At 44.8% G+C, this 15,515-nt stretch overlaps 1 pseudogene; it reads left to right on the top strand.

The window, feature by feature from the left end:
* Positions 1-13,986: 13,986 nt before the first annotated feature.
* LOC124799782 lies at positions 13,987-14,104 on the top strand (annotated as a pseudogene).
* Positions 14,105-15,515: the final 1,411 nt, after the last annotated feature.

The raw sequence follows: 15,515 nt of genomic DNA, 5'->3' as shown, positions 1-15,515 counted from the left end.
CACACAGCTCGCACCGTCCAGCACTGTTTATGACCACGAGGATGTCGCACCTCCACTGCCCACCACAGTCACGAGATCTCAATATTACACTACTGGCCATTAAAATTGCTACACCAAGAAGAAACGCAGATGATAAACGGATATTCATTGGACAAAGACAAATACACTCCTGGAAATTGAAATAAGAACACCGTGAATTCATTGTCCCAGGAAGGGGAAACTTTATTGACACATTCCTGGGGTCAGATACATCACATGATCACACTGACAGAACCACAGGCACATAGACACAGGCAACAGAGCATGCACAATGTCGGCACTAGTACAGTGTATATCCACCTTTCGCAGCAATGCAGGCTGCTATTCTCCCATGGAGACGATCGTAGAGATGCTGGATGTAGTCCTGTGGAACGGCTTGCCATGCCATTTCCACCTGGCGCCTCAGTTGGACCAGCGTTCGTGCTGGACGTGCAGACCGCATGAGACGACGCTTCATCCAGTCCCAAACATGCTCAATGGGGGACAGATCCGGAGATCTTGCTGGCCAGGGTAGTTGACTTACACCTTCTAGAGCACGTTGGGTGGCACGGGATACATGCGGACGTGCATTGTCCTGTTGGAACAGCAAGTTCCCTTGCCGGTCTAGGAATGGTAGAACGATGGGTTCGATGACGGTTTGGATGTACCGTGCACTATTCAGTGTCCCCTCGACGATCACCAGTGGTGTACGGCCAGTGTAGGAGATCGCTCCCCACACCATGATGCCGGGTGTTGGCCCTGTGTGCCTCGGTCGTATGCATTCCTGATTGTGGCGCTCACCTGCACGGCGCCAAACACGCACACGACCATCATTGGCACCAAGGCAGAAGCGACTCTCATCGCTGAAGACGGCTCGTCTCCATTCGTCCCTCCATTCACGCCTGTCGCGACACCACTGGAGGGGGGCTGCACGATGATGGGGCGTGACCGGAAGACGGCCTAACGGTGTGCGGGACCGTAGCCCAGCTTCATGGAGACGGTTGCGAATGGTCCTCGCCGATACCCCAGGAGCAACAGTGTCCCTAATTTGCTGGGAAGTGGCGGTGCGGTCCCCAACGGCACTGCGTAGGATCCTACGGTCTTGGCGTGCATCCGTGCGTCGCTGCGGTCCGGTCCCAGGTCGACGGGCACGTGCACCTTCCGCCGACCACTGGCGACAACATCGATGTACTGTGGAGACCTCACGCCCCACGTGTTGAGCAATTCGGCGGTACGTCCACCCGGCCTCCCGCATGCCCACTATACGCCCTCGCTCAAAGTCCGTCAACTGCACATACGGTTCACGTCCACGCTGTCGCGGCATGCTACCAGTGTTAAAGACTGCGATGGAGCTCCGTATGCCACGGCAAACTGGCTGACACTGACGGCGGCGGTGCACAAATGCTGCGCAGCTAGCGCCATTCGACGGCCAACACCGCGGTTCCTGGTGTGTCCGCTGTGCCGTGCGTGTGATCATTGCTTGTACAGCTCTCTCGCAGTGTCCGGAGCAAGTATGGTGGGTCTGACACACCGGTGTCAATGTGTTCTTTTTTCCATTTCCAGGAGTGTATATTCTACTAGAACTGCCATGCGATTACATTTTCACGCAATTTGGATGCATAGATCCTGAGAAATCAGTACCCAGAACAACCTCCCCTGGCCGTAATAACGGTCTTGATACGCCTGGGCATTGAGTCAAACAGAGCTTGGATGGCGTGTACAGGTACGGCTGCCCATGCAGCTTCAACACGATACCACAGTTCATCAAGAGTAGTGACTGGCGTATTGTGACGAGCCAGTTGCTCGGCCACCATTGACCAGACATTTTCAATTGGTGAGAGATCTGGAGAATGTGCTGGCCAGAAAAGCAGTCGAACATTTTCTGTGTCCAGAAAGGCCCGTACACGACGTGCAACATGTGGTCGTGCATTATCCTGCTGAAATGTAGGGTTTCACAGGAATCGAATGAAGGGTAGAGCCACGGGTCGTGACACATCTGAAATACAGCGGCCACTGTTCAAAGTGCCGTCAATGCGTATAACATGTGACCGAGACGTGTAACCAATGGCACCCCATACCATCACGCCGGGTAATACGCCAGTATGGCGATAACGAATATACGCTTCCAATGTGCGTTCACCGCGATGCCGCCAAACACAGATGCGACCATCATGATGCTGTAAACAGAACCTGGATTCATCCGAAAAAATGACGTTTTGCCATTCGTGCATCCAGGTTCGTCGTTGAGTACATCATCGCAGGCGCTCCTGTCTGTGATGCAGCGTCAACGGTAACCGCAGCCATGGTCTCCGAGCTGATAGTCCATTCTGCTGCAAACGTCGTCGAACTATTCGTGCAGATGGTTGTTGTCTTGCAAACGTCCCAATCTCTTAACTCAGGGATCGAGATGTGGTTGCACGATCCGTTACAGCCATGCGGATATGATGCCTGTCATCTAGACTGCTAGAGATACGAGGCTGTTGGGATCCAGCACGGCGTTCGGTATTACACTCCTGAACCCACCGATTCCATATTCTGCTAACAGTCATTGGATTTCGACCAACGCGAGCAGCTATGTCGCGATAAGATAAACCGCAATCGCGATAGGCTACAATCAGACCTTTATCAATGTCGGAAACGTGATGGTACGCATTTCTCTTCCTTACACGAGGCATCACAACAACGTTTCACCAGGCAACGCCGGTCAACTGATATTTGTGTATGAGAAATCGTTTGGAAACTTTCCTCATGTCAGCACGTTGTAGGTGTCGCCACCGGTGCCAGCCTTGTGTGAATGCTCTGAAAAGCTAATCATTTGCATATCACAGCATCTTCTTGCTGTTGGTTATATTTCGCGTCTGTAGCACGTCATCTTCATGATGTAGCAATTTTAATGGCCAGTAGTGTATATAGGCTTCGTGGCCTACTTTGATGAGAAGGATGCGTGAAGGCTATCCATCTCCATCAGCCTTAACTGAACTCACCAATGTTTTGCTGCAAGAATGGTATAAGATGTGTTGTGGGTTGGCAAGAGAGCCAACCCGGTACTACTAGAGGAAGCCGAAAGGCACGCGTTTTAGCTCACGCAGGCTGGCGTGAGGTCTGGAACAGGACAAGGAAATTAGACTTAGAAAAAACTGACGTAGCTGGTGGAATACTTAACTTTAATCCATAAATGGTGAACGTCGCTCTTGATGGTACATGTTTTACACTATCAACAGTAACTGGTAATGGCGCCTTGCTAGGTCGTAGCAAATGACGTAGCTGAAGGCTATGCTAACTATCGTCTCGGCAAATGAGAGCGTAATTTGTCAGTGAACCATCGCTAGCAAAGTCCGCTGTACAACTGGGTCGAGTGCTAGGAAGTGTCTCTAGACCTGCCGTGTGGCGGCGCTCGGTCTGCAATCACTGATAGTGGCGACACGCGGGTCCGACGTATACTAAGGGACCGCGGCCGATTTAAAGGCTACCACCTAGCAAGTGTGGTGTCTGGCGGTGACACCACAAGATGTCCTTGAAGACCAGTCAACACCTGTACTTATCTGTTCCAAGGAGAGTGGAAACAACTTTTTTATGCCAACGGTCTTCCTGTATCATATTAGGCAAGATACTGAATTGTGTTTGTGGCGCTTCCACATTTTCGTCCAAAATGTAAAACTCTTTGATTTAATCATATTGGGGTTGAAGCTCTTTCTTCCGTGTTTGCTTTAACAATACATATGTTTTTGGATAGGGTCCGCCTTTAGCTAAACACAATTATGTTTTTTAACCCAAACATATTTCACTGTGAAACGTCCCCTTAGAAAAATTAATGAATGGCTATGCTGATAAACCTCTTACGTTATTTGTTTTTCAAACAGCTGAGCAAAACTGAACGTACTCAGAAATTACTCTCTTTACTTATTCTGATAAACACTAAACTGACACACAATATTTTTAGCGCAACGAAATCTGACTTTCAATAATCCCTACAAAAGAATGGCCCTGACTAACAATAACCTATACCTTCCGTGAATCACTTACCTCACAGAAACCTTCGTTACTCGAACTACTGCAATACAGCGGGCTCCAATACTGCCAGCTAAATAAAAGATTCTAACTACTGAAGTCACTAACTACTGATTGGCATAGTTAGCAAATGAAAGATTTTGATAGAGAACAAACAATGTATTTACCTTAATAGTGTTTAAAAGTCATAATATATATATCAGTTCATGACATACAGCCTTACAAACTTACTCTTTCTGGCGGACACAAGTCCAGATCATCCGCTCTCAAAACTCCGCCATCTCACTCCCCACATCCACCACTGCTGCCGGCTTACCTCCAACCTCCAACTGCGCAACGCTACGCGCTGTTAACAGCCAACCGCCCAACACTACAATACCAAATTCCAACAATGCAAACCAGTCACAGACTGCACACAGCACAGTCAGTGATTTTCATACTGAGCTCTACGTGACGTTACCAACATAAAAACCTAAACAGCCTACTTACAACTGCAGTTGCAGCATCTTCAGTGGGCTTTTATTTTTCGTCTGTTAAAGAATGTTTCTTACTGTTTGTATACATATTACTACTAGGTTTTAGATCGTAATTACAGATATCTGAAAAAACTCGTAAATTATGAATTCATACCTTTTTACTACATGGTGTGGTTTTTCTAATGTGTTGTGTTTCTACACTGACTGTTTTGTTCCACAGTTTGTCATCTGTGACCACCTTAAAGTAGATAAATTGTTTAAGCCAAAATTACGATTTGAAAAATTGTTATTTGTATGCCTGAAATTATTTAATTCTGTGTGTGTGGGGGGGCAGAGAACAGAGTACCATTACAGAGAGCTGTGTATTCATTTATCACTTGTTTGGCTTCCACTATAACTTTTTGATAATTTTCTTCAATTATTAGTTTTTGTGGGGGCTGTTGCTGAGAATTTTCTAATCCGTATTGATGTTTGTTTGGCTATGTTTCTTGTCCATGAGGTTTGATTTCAACTGTGGTTAGTATTAGTATGCTAAATATATTCTGAGGTGTAATCAGGATTATTTCACGAACGTTCGATTGCTTTTTCCTGCTTCTTTGTAGGATCAGATACTCTACGATCTACGCTGAATGGAGCAGGATCTTAAAACAAGATGAAGAGATTGAATGAATAAAAATCCTAGTCCGTACATTCGGGTTTTGATTTTTTACAAATAAGGCGAAATTCAGAATGCTTCCTTGAATGTAGCACGAAGACTCTGATTTCCCATCCTCATCCACTGAGCTAGTGCTTCGTTCCTCCATCTGTAACGACCACACATTTTGTGGAAAGTACGCAGCTTCGAGGAGTCGCATTTAGTTAAGAAACTGGTAAATGTGCTATTCGTGTCGCAATGCCATGCACAAAGTAATAAAAAGCCGCACATATAATAATACAAAACAACGACATAAAAGATTTTAAGTTTGCAGATGTCGATCGCAATAATCACTTTCGGTAACATGATTTAGCGTAGTTTAGTTAAGTACGGTGCAGAACAACATTGGACGTAATTAGTATAATAGAATTATTCCTCTGTGGGGTTTGTCTTATCTACGTGGTCACAAATCACCAGAGACATGAGATGTTTATCGCACAACAAATTATATGAAATCGCTGCGAGGCGCTACAACTAGGACGCCCACGTCAGTCATAAATAAGCACTGGAACTATCGCGAAGACAGTATATCTCGCCGACGTCTCGAAGGTAACGATTGTGGGAGTGGTTCTCTGCTCTAGAAATGGGGTCATCGTGTTTGCTGTGTATTTAAGATCATCGTGTTTCGAAATGAGAAATTTAATTTACTAGTGCGAGACGTTCGTACTGCTCCGACCAGGCTGTATTTGTTCGTAGGTGATGTCTGTCACACAAAAATACGTTTGTTCATCTGAGCCAGAACCCTTACACTGGTCTTATATTATGGCAGGATTCACTGGCTCCGTAACTGCAATGTGATGATTCCTATGTATTCTTCAGGTCGCGATAGGGGTAAATAGGATCTGCATAATACTAGATGCTCTTGTGTGCAATATTCGGATTTCAAAAACATTTTCTACAGCAATCACGCAGTGGAATTATACATAGCACTTTAAGGAAAAATTAGAACAGAAATATTTGCTGAATATGTTCTCTGAATGAGAAGTACATTTTTATTATAACTCACAGTCAGAGATTTTGCCTGTACCTACTTCCCCTAATGAATTTATTCACATTCCAAATCATTACTGAAAGCCCTTGAATTCAGCTGTTGACCGTCACAGTTAAGGTATACATATCACGCATATGAGACGTATACTAAGAAATAAACGCTACAGGAACTTAACAGCTTTTGCTAATTTACTTCTATCAGTACGTTGTGAAAGATGGTAGGTTTGGAGTCGATCCCGTACGATACGCATCTTAACAGCACCTGATCTTCTGTTCAGCAAAAAGTAAAGCAAGGCCAAATTAATTAGAAAAACCATTTATTGGCTGTTTTAGTTCCCCACAAACCTGCTTCACTTTACCACGTAATCTCAGTTCTCATCTGAGCACCTTTTTGTAACAGTACACTACATTCTTCAACCTCTCTGCAAAGAGCATCACCGCCTGGGAATCGAAACCGTTGACAACGTTAGTCTTCAAATCCTCGTCTTTTCCAAAACAAGGTCTTCCTTAAAGTGTAAGAAGAAATAACAGCCGCTGGTTGTGGGGTCCAGTCTGTCCATTCTGTTGTGTGGTGGTTGAAAAGTTCATGTCGTAAATGCTGACTTGTATCCTTGGTACATGCTGTGGTGTATGGAAGCATGCTATATGGATGATTTGTGATATCTGAAGCTTTTCAGTGATAATCTTGTAAGAACGGAGCTGTCGCTAGAATCAACGAACGCGAATGTAGTTGGCAGTTACCGTTCGTGGAGTCTAGCGACAGCTCCGTTCACAGCCTCCATCTACCGTCATGGTGTCAGGTCTGAAGATGGTCTAAAACAGACCGAGACCGGTAACCTCATAAAATAAGAACTTTCTTGCAGTTTTGACTGTTCATGTTCATTTTTAAGTAATAAAAAACCCACTATGCTCCAAGAGAATTGTTCTCAAGAATTACTAAAACCCAATTCATAAATTAATCAGAAGTTTGAAGTTGTTGTATACATGGGAATTGAATACTTTAAGGACTCGTGGGTGAGGTCACTGGGCTTCGAGACATTACTCCGCATCTTAAAATTGTTATGTCGAAAGCAAGCTAAACTTTGACGTTCCTTCCCTCCTCCAGATCCAATTTCAAGCTCTGACGATACGCAGTTGCAGAATGAGCAGAGGGGTCAATTCTCGTTTTACTTCAAATAGTGATTAATTCTCCATGTTTCGATTCCAATTGGGCCCCTTTCAATCAGCTAGCCGACTCACACAGATTATGAAGGTATCTACAGTTCATCCCAAACGTACCCCACAACACTTTTTCAGAGATGCATACTACATCTACGTGTGCTGTACATCTACATAGATACTTCGCGAGTCAGCGTAAGGTGCGTGGCGAAGGGCACCCTATACCACTACTTGTCATTTGCCCTCCTGTTCCACTCGCAAATAGAGCGAAAGAAAAAGGACTGTCTGTACGCCTCTGTATGAGCCCTAGTTTCTCCTATCTTATCTTCACGGTCCTTTCGCGCGATGTATGTTGGCGGGAACAGAACCGTTCGGCCGTCAGCTTCAAATGCTGGTTCTCTAAATTTTCTCAACAGTCGTTCCGGAAAAGAAGTCCGACTTCCCTCTAGGGATTCCCATTTGAGTTCCTGAAGCTTCTCCGTAACTCTTAAGTTTTGTTCGAACCTACCGACAACACATTTAGCAGTCCTCCTCTGAATTGCTTCGATGTATTCCTTCAATCCGACCTGGTAGGGATCCAAAACACTCGAACAGTACTCAAGAATAGGTAGCACCAGCGACCCTTACAGGTGAAACACTCTTTCCTAAAATTCTCCCAATAAACCGAAGTCAACCACAGTTTTCACATACTCCTTCCAACTCATATTGCTTGTATGTGTGTGTGTGTGTGTGTGTGTGTGTGTGTGTGTGTGTGTGTGTGTGTGTGTGTGCGCGCGCGCGCGAAATCTCGTCGCGATTGAAAGTCAAATCTGCGCAGCCAAAGGCTAATGTACTCAACTTGGAATGTTCAGGCACATATCTTGATACTCCTCTGGCTACAGCAGTGCTGTTATGCTATGAAGTAGTTTTCCTAATACTTCAACTATACGGGAAAGAAAATCAATGGAGGTGCCGTCAGAGGAGGAGAGTGGATGTCATAGCTTTCTTGCGGAAGGAGAAAGTGTGTCATCATCTTAGCATTTTGTTTTTTACTTCTGAAGAGCCCCTCTGGCCATGGATAAAAAGGATATGATTGAAGGTTCACACCAACTAACATCGTGGGCAAATCAGTAACCGACGATTACTCTTCACTCTGTTCCTTTCAACTTGTACTAGGATGTGCATCACAGAATCAGATTTAATCCGTCCTCCATGTCCGTGTTAGAATAAAAAAAGAAGCAGAAAAGATTTAAAGAGAGAAAATTGTATGGAAAATTCTACCAAACTATAACACGTACTGGCCCCACGCATAGTTCCAAGTTGAGGAAACAAAAGACATCAACGAAACTAGAAGGATATATGAATTATTAATGTGAATCCCAACGACTAGTGATATTCTGAGTCGATCTATGGTCGCGTAGCAAGTAAAAGAAAATGCGAACACAGAAACACAGAAGTTTATAGAAATCTTAGTTGGGACACAGCTTGTCATCAAAATATAGGTGCACAGAGTGGAAAATTAGACTGTAGAACATCACTTGCAAATAAGAACAAGCTACCACTATTTGCAAGCGATGCTTACTGAAAAAAACAATCGACATATAATTTCGACAAATTTTTGGTTCACCATACAGAAAATGTGCGCTCATGGTCACAAAACCATTGTAAAATAGTTATTTTCATATTACCTAACATGAAACGAGCAACGGCTTTGCCGCAGTGGATACACCAGTTCCCGTTATATCACCGAAGTTAAGCGCTGTCGGACGTGGCCGGCACACGGATGGCTGACCATCCGAGCCGCCATGCCCTGTTACCATTTTTCGGGGTGCCCTCAGCCTCGTGATGCCAAATGAGGAGCTACTCGATCGAATAGTAGTATCTCTGGTCAAAGAAAACCGTCTTAACGACCGGGAGAGCGGTGTGCTGATCACAGCCCCTCCTGTTCGCATCCTCAGCTGAAGAAGACTCGGCGGTCGGATGGTCCCGATGGGCCACCTTTGGCCTGAAGACGAAGTGCTTTGCTCTAACACACAGCGAGGAGTCGTAAATACCGCACGGATGTAGATGGATACTGGAGATAGCGTATCTCAATCGGCCCCAGTTTAACCACTCTTCATACATGTCTCTGCCTACTGCCGGGTTCCAGAGCCGAGCGCCTGTAACTCACAAGGGAACCTCCCCATCGCACCCCCCTCAGATTTAGTTATAAGTTGGCACAGGGATAGGCCTTGAAAAACTGAACGCAGATCAATCGAGAAAACAGGAAGAAGTTGTGTGGAACTATGAAAAAAATAAGCAAAATAGAGAAACTGAGTAGGCCATGCGCAAGGTTGGCAACATCTAGGAGAGAGTGAGCTTGCGAGGGCCATGGTCCCGTGGTTAGCGTGAGCAACTGCGGAACGAGAGGTCTTTGGTTGAAATCTTCTCTCGAGTGAAAAGTTCAATTTTTTATTTTCAGACAATTATTAAAGTTCAGGCACTTACACATAATCAACTTCGCTCTTCAAAATTCCAGGACATGTTTAGATTTGCTTGGACATATGCCGGATTTGACGGTCTACACACGGAAACATTTGAAAACGTAAAAAACATATATTTTGACAGAGCACAGGGAAAACTGTGCGACTGTGAAACTATTGCATTCATTTGTTGCAGTTTATGTGACAAACTCTTATGTTTTCATCACTTTTTTGGGAGTGATTATCACATCCACAAGAAAACCTAAATCGGGCAAGGTAGAAGAATCTTTTTACCCATTCGCCAAGTGTGCAAGTTAGGTGTGTCGACAACATATTCCTGTCATGTGACGCACATGCCGTCACCAGTGTCGTATAGAATATATCAGACGTGTTTTCCTGTGGAGGAATCGGTTGACCTACGACATTGCGATCAAATGTTTTCGGTTCCTATTGGAGAGGCACGTCCTTTCGTCTACTAATCGCACGGTTTTGCGGTGCGGTCGCAAAACACAGACACTAAACTTATTACAGTGAACAGAGACGTCAACGAATGAACGGACAGATCGTAACTTTGCGAAAATAAAAAAAGTAAAATTTTCACTGGAGGGAGGACTCGAAGCAAGGACCTCTCGTTCCGCAGCTGCTCACTCTAACCACGGGACCACTGCGCTCCTTAGCTCACTTTATCCTTGATGTTGTATATCTTACACATGGACTACTCAGTTTGTATATCTTGCTTATTTTTTCATAGTTTCACACAACTTCTTCCTGTTTTCTCGATTGATCTGTGTTCAGTTTTTCAAGGCCTATCCACTGCGTCAATTTATAACTAAATCTGAGGGGAGTGCGATGGGGAGGTTCCCTTGTCAGGAGTGTGCACTTTCTTTATGTTCACTGGAAATCGTGACCTGACATCACATCATCTCAAGATCCCCTACAAAGTACCCTCGTTGAATTTACTCGCAAGAGGGCCAGCCATATCGATACCTTGGAACGGAGTTGGTATAGACGGCTCTTGTCATCGTTATATTGAAACCAATATCTCGATCAGCTAATAAATGACAGCATCCCCTTGCAGACGAGTTCTCGAATACGGTTTAATCTATATTTATCTGAACTGAAGTATTTACTGTAAAGTTTTCTTTCTTACAATTGTGTATCCCGCGGAGAGTCTGGTTGCACCGACAAATGTGTGGTATCAAGACATGATGTTTCACAGGATAGTTGTTTTAAGAATGCAACAGAGTTTGCCATGGAAGTTTTTAAAAGTTAGCATGCTTATTGGTTGTTAGATATGAAATTCGATAGTTGATGGAGGAAGAAAAAGAGGTCATTAGAGTCGTAGCACAAGTACGGATTGGAGAAGGAAATCGGTCGTGCCTTTTCCAAGGGACATCCCGACTGAGGAATCAAGGGAAACCTAAATGAGGATGGCCGGACAAGGGTTTGAAACGTCGTCATTCCGAATGCGAGTCCAGTGAGCCAATCACTGTGTCACCTCGTTCGGAGGCGAATAACCAGTGAAACGCCTGGTTAAATCCGCAGGACAGAACAGGTAGTTGGAATTATGGAAAGGGGCCAAAAATGATCGGTTGTCAGTTACACTCGAACACATATTACTTTATTTAGTTGCCCAAACATTACAGCCCAAATTTCTGAGCTTAACTATGGACTGAATATGTCACACAACCTTATAGCTTAAGGGCACAACCTCTTTAATTTTTAAAATGGCTGGAGGCCCATGATTTAAAACGCAACCACAACAAATTTTCAAAAGGCAGAAGGCGCAAGATTTTATCCTTAAATAATATTTAAAATGAGGCTGAAGGCCCAAACAATTTAACACTTCACAAGTAAGAAATTTTAATTTTAAAACGGCTGAAGGTCCATGATTTAAAAACATAACTACAATAAATTTTCGAAGGCAGAAGGCCCAATGCTTTATCCTTAAATAATTTTAAAGAGGGAGGCTGAAGGCCCAAACAATCTAAGACTTAACAAGTAAGGAATTTTACCTGTAAAACGGCTGAAGGCCATGCCATCTAAGACTTAACAAGTAAGGAATTTTAATTTTAAGACGGCTGAAAGCCCATGAATGAAAAACAACTACAATGAATTTTCAAAAGGCAGAAGGCCCAAAGCTTTATCCAAAAACAATATATTAAATGAGGCTGAGGCCCCAATCAGTCTAAGATTTAACAAGTAAGGAATTTAAATTTTTAGATGGCTGAAGGCCCATGATTTAAAAACACAACTACAATAAATTTTCAAAGGCAGAAAGCACAAAGCTTTACCCAGAAAAAAAATTTTAAATGAGGCTGAAGGCTCAAACAATGCAATACTTAACAAGTAAGAAATTTTCAATTTTAAAACGACTGAAGGCCCATTATTTAAAAGCCAACTAAAAGCATACAAATAAAAACCATCAGCTATGAGCCATTAAAATACACAATCAAACACCAATAAGAAAAGGCAGTACAGCCAGCGGTGCTCAGAAGTTTCTGGGGATCGGTCTGCCCTTGAAATTTTAACGTTCGGTTAGGGATAAACAGGTAGTCGGCTTAACTATATCCGATCAGCCGGCAACCGAACCAAGAGACAGTCAACAGGCCCACCAACAAGACGACTTGCCTTCCACCCGACCAATACACAAGGAACTCCAGAGCCAGAACGTAGAAGGCGTAGCCGCCCACAACCAGGAATGCATAAGCTGTCAAAACTACACACACGTGTTGGACAGCGACAACACGGTGAGGAAAGGACACTGCCTGAATTTTACGTCAGCGGCCATTGCAGGTACCTGGAATGCTAACGGCCACAAGGTAGAAAATTCTGCTGGTGCACTTGGACTTCAAAAACCAAAATACAGTGAAACTCCACCGGATGGTGGCCAAACTTTCGCCAACTCGAACACTTGCTGTTGCTCATGGGAACACCGCCAACAGCCAACCATGAAAACCAACGGCACAATGTGAACAGACTGGCTTCGGTAATTAAATCCCCACTGAACTTTGATGTCCTGGGTCGGTGGGCCATGAACCTCCTAGCAATCGGAACAGCTACCACACACTTCGACACTGCGTAGAGAGCGCCAGCGGGCCCGTCCCACTGTGCCGCGCAAAGATTTCCTGGCTGATCCACACCAACCGATCGACTGCCGCACAGCGGCTAGCCGGAAACTATAAGCACCGGACCAAAGATAGTACAAGGTGCGAATATCGATACACACCGCTGCTGCCACACGTAGAAAGAGGAAGAACCACGGCATAACTGCAATAAGCGAGGGAAACCGAACACTTAGAAACAGTCAAGGTTTAAATGAACGCATAAGCTGGGGCCAGCACGGCTCAACCAGTATTCTGAGAGAGCAGTATCTTAATATGTAACTCGCGACAAGAGTTTCCGCTTTGACCAACGTTTTCTAATACACACTGACGAAAAAAAAAATGGAGCACCAAGAAAGAATTGTGCGACATAAAAGGAAGTTGGTAGGCCTGTTTTGGCTATTCAAATTTAGCAACAGTCGCATAAGAGTGGTGCTAGTAGTGCCAAAATGAGGATGCAAATCGGGTTTGCTTTAAATACACGCTATAACGGTCGTGAGCGTTAGTTACCGTCGACACTAGACGTAGTGAGTTGATGTCAGACAAGAATGCCTTTAAGGCGACAGGGACGCTATTACCAAGTCCTCACTGAGTTTGAACGAAGTCGTGCAATAGGGCTACGAGAAGATGGCGGTTCCTTCTGTCATACTGCAGAAAGAGCACATTGTACATGGTTGCTGGCACCTGTGGTCCCGTGAATGTACGGTCGCAAGAAGACCGGACTCGAGACGGCTACGTGACACTACCGAGAAAGAACGTGTCGGCGTATGGCTCTGGCGCTTCATATTGTACCTGCTGCAGCAGTTTTACTAGTAGTTGGCGCCCACTGACCCAACGAACTGTCAAAAATCGATTACTTCAAGGGAAGCTGAGAGCCAGACACCCTGCAGCGTGCATTCATTCCACAGACCCCAAACCACCACCACCACCTGCGACTTTATAGTGTCAAGCGAAGGCTCTTGTAGGGCAGGGTGGAGGTCTGTTGCGTTTTCTGAAGAATGCTGGCTCTGCCTCGGTGGCAGTGATGGCCATTTGTCGGTTAGGAGGAGGCCGGTTGATGGCCTCCAACTAACATACCTGAATGCGAGACGCACTGGGGCAACGGCCTTGCCGCAGTGGTAACACCGGTTCCCGTCGGATCACCGAAGTCAAGCGCTGTTGGGCTGGGCTAGCACTTGGGCGGGTGACCATCCGGTCTGCCGAGCGCTGTTGGCAAGCGGGGTGCACTCAGCCCTTGTGAGGCAAACTGAGCTACTTCATTGAGAAGTAGCGGCTCTGGTCTCGGAAACTGACATACGGCCGGGAGAGCGGTGTGCTGAACACATGCCCCTCCATATCCGCATCCAGTGACGCCTGTGGGCTGAGGATGACACGGCGGCCGGTCGGTACCTTTGAGCCTTCATGGTCTGTTCGGGAGGAGACCAATTGGACCTACACTTGGGCTGCAATCTGCTATGATAGCAGGGGCACTCTCATGGTCATCCCACGAACACTCGCAGCAAATTTGTAGGTCAATCTGGTGATTCGACCAGCTTTCCAGCGGGTGTATTACAACAGGATAACTTTCAGCCACATACCGCTTTTGTAATCCAATATGCTCTACGGAGTGTCGACAGGTTGCCTTAGCCTGCTCGTCACCCGATCAGTCTCCAATAGAACAAAATATGGGACCCCTCCAGCATCATCTATAAACAGCATTGACCGTCCTGTATTGAATGGCCAAGAGCAGCAGGCATGAAACTCGATCCCACAAGCTGGCATCCGGCACCTGCGCAACACAATATATGCACGTTTGTTTGCTTGCATTCAACATACTGGTGGTTATACATTTTATTACCTCGGGGTAACATTAACTTATGATTTTATAATGTTAATCACTAAAATATGTTACATAGAGAAATGTATTCCCGAAATTTCATTTCTCTACATTAGTTATTTTCTGGTGTTGCGATTTTTTTTCCGTCAGTGTATTGTGCTTTTTACCTTGATATTGTTACGCTACCTGTACAGTAGTAAGTAAAAGTCATAAAACAGAGACGATTATTAACTATTTCGTGTGAAACTGGGCACTAAAGATAGAAATGGGTGTCATTTCTTATAAAAGCTTAATCAAAAATGTCACACGTGTTGTCGGGGAACAGTCAGAAAACTAAATGCTTCCTGTCAAATTGATATTATTTATTCTACTGCTATGGAGGCGAGCAAACTAAATGATTCACATTGTAAAAAAAAAAAAAAAAATGTTCAAATGTGTGTCAGATCTTATGGTACTTAACTGCTGAGGTCATCAGTCCCTAAGCTTACACACTACGTAACCTAAAGTATCTTAAGGACCAACACACACACCCATGCCCGAGGGAGGACTCTAACCTCCGCTGGGATCAGCCGCTCACATTGCAGCGGGAGCAGGAAGCTTGTAAACAGAAGGACATGCCAATACAATGTCTCAAATTGTTCGTTATCCTTCCACCTGGCCATACGTAAAAAAGCTAACGATCGCACTAATACTGAGCATTTCGGAGGGATTATGGTAGTTATACCACTATAATACTAACATAACAATCTTTCAACGCTTGATTTCAGCTATAAATGAGAAAAACCTTAACTGACGGCTGCAATTCGCGTA

The sequence above is a fragment of the Schistocerca piceifrons genome, chromosome 5, assembly GCF_021461385.2.
Source record: "Schistocerca piceifrons isolate TAMUIC-IGC-003096 chromosome 5, iqSchPice1.1, whole genome shotgun sequence".
Lineage (NCBI taxonomy): Eukaryota > Metazoa > Arthropoda > Insecta > Orthoptera > Acrididae > Schistocerca > Schistocerca piceifrons.
This window is presented reverse-complemented; position numbering and strand designations above follow the sequence as displayed.